Source organism: Penaeus chinensis, chromosome 33, assembly GCF_019202785.1.
Source record: "Penaeus chinensis breed Huanghai No. 1 chromosome 33, ASM1920278v2, whole genome shotgun sequence".
Lineage (NCBI taxonomy): Eukaryota > Metazoa > Arthropoda > Malacostraca > Decapoda > Penaeidae > Penaeus > Penaeus chinensis.
The window spans coordinates 1,120,930-1,121,400 of record NC_061851.1 but is presented as its reverse complement, the minus strand read 5'-3'; positions in this window follow the sequence as shown (position 1 = coordinate 1,121,400).

Sequence of the window (471 nt, the reverse complement as noted above, 5' to 3'; positions counted from 1 at the left end):
ACCGCGTTTCGGTGCTTGAAGAGAAATGAATAGGATTTCGGTGGCTTGAAAACTCAGGGGCTTCCTGTTTGATTATATACGCTACGGAACCAAAGCGAGGAGATGTTAGCCTTTGTATCATTACGTTATAAAGAATGATATTGTATTTGTTTAAGGTACAGGGAGGAGTGATAAGCAACACAGTAACCTTCTCTATTGTGGTAAGGTTGTGGTCCAAAGAATGTTGATTGTAATTAAATGTCTGTTTTCTTTTGGAATGCTTGATGTGTATAGTTGAGGATGTATCATGAGCAAAATAAATATCAGTCTAAACTGTTTAAATGAACTGAGGTCAATAAAACAGTATTTATAAAACAGTTTATATCCAATTGTTAACAATATGAATTCACCAAATACAGTATTAGTTGTAGTGATATAACATAGTCAACATATGTGATATTCTGGTGTTTCCTCCGTTTTTACTTAATGGAA